Genomic DNA, 1,449 nt, shown 5'->3' with positions numbered 1-1,449 from the left:
ACCTTCGTTGTTGCAGGCTGTGCAACAGAACCAATTCTCTGGAAATCTTACCGAAGATCCAAACCTTCATTTATCCGTATTTGTCCAATACGCTGATACTGTTAAAGCTAATGGTGTCACTTCAGAGGCAATTCGACTTCGTCTTTTTCCTTTCTCATTAAGAGATAGCGCTAGAAGATGGCTTCAATCTCTTCCTTCCAAATCAGTCACCACATGGAACGAGTTGAAGAAAGTTTTTCTTGCCCGATATTTTCCGCCAAGCAAAACAGCTATGTTAAGAGCCCAGATAAACGGATTTAAACAGAAAGACAACGAGTCTCTTTTCGAAGCATGGGAAAGATACAAAGACATGATGAGACTTTGCCCACACCATGGTTTGGAAGACTGGTTAGTAATTCACACATTTTATAATGGCCTCTTATACAATACAAGGTTAACAATAGACGCCGCTGTAGGTGGTGCACTAATGAACAAACCTTACGCTGATGCTTACCAGCTTATCGAGAGCATGGCCCAAAACCACTATCAGTGGGGAACCGAACGAACAACGGTGGAAAAACCTCAACCGAAAACTGGCATGTACGAGATAAGTAACCTTGATCACGTCAATGCAAAAGTGGATGCTTTGGTCCAGAAAATTGAAAGTTTAAACGTATCACCTCCAGCCGCCGTGGTTGCTATAACTCAGAATTGCGAGGTCTGTGGAATCCAAGGCCACACTCCTGCGGAATGTCAACTCTTGACTGGAATCCAAGCAGAGCAAGTAAACTATGCTCAAGGAAGCCCCTATTCGAATACCTATAACCCAAATTGGAAGAACCATCCAAACTTCTCATATAAGAGTAATAATGCTTTATACGCACCTGGACAGTCTCCAAGTCAAGCCCCATCTATACCTCCGGGATATCAGAAACCGAATCCTAACAATAACACCCCTAGAAAATCCAACTTGGAAATCATGATGGAAAACTTTATAGCTTCCCAACAACAAACCAATAAAGATTTCTTAAACCAGAACATACACACTGGCGAACAACTTAAACAACTAACAAGCAAAGTAGATGCCCTGGCTACCCATAACAAAATGCTGGAAACGCAAATATCTCAAGTAGCTCAACAACAAGCACCTACTGCTGCACCAACTGGTACATTCCCTGGATAGCCCCAACCCAATCCGAGAAGCCAAGCTCATGGAATTATATTGAGAAGTGGAACGGAAGTGGAAGGACCGTCTGACCCAAGGATAGAAAACCAAAACCTTAAGAAATCTACTGAGGAAAGTGAACCTAAGGAAAAGGAAGAGAGTAATAAGGAAACCCTAGAAAAGAAGGAACCTTATGTACCTCCACCACCTTACAAACCACCCATACCTTACCCTCAAAGGCTTGTTAAAACCAAAGATGTAGGCCAATTTAGAAAATTTGTTGATCTCCTTAAACAATTAAACGT

At 42.0% G+C, this 1,449-nt stretch overlaps 1 pseudogene; it reads right to left on the bottom strand.

Moving 5' to 3' along the window:
- Positions 1-278: 278 nt before the first annotated feature.
- LOC127077243 (uncharacterized) lies at positions 279-378 on the bottom strand (annotated as a pseudogene).
- Positions 379-1,449: the final 1,071 nt, after the last annotated feature.

Source organism: Lathyrus oleraceus, chromosome 4 (assembly GCF_024323335.1).
Source record: "Lathyrus oleraceus cultivar Zhongwan6 chromosome 4, CAAS_Psat_ZW6_1.0, whole genome shotgun sequence".
In the NCBI taxonomy this organism is placed as follows: Eukaryota; Viridiplantae; Streptophyta; class Magnoliopsida; order Fabales; family Fabaceae; genus Lathyrus; species Lathyrus oleraceus.
This window is presented reverse-complemented; position numbering and strand designations above follow the sequence as displayed.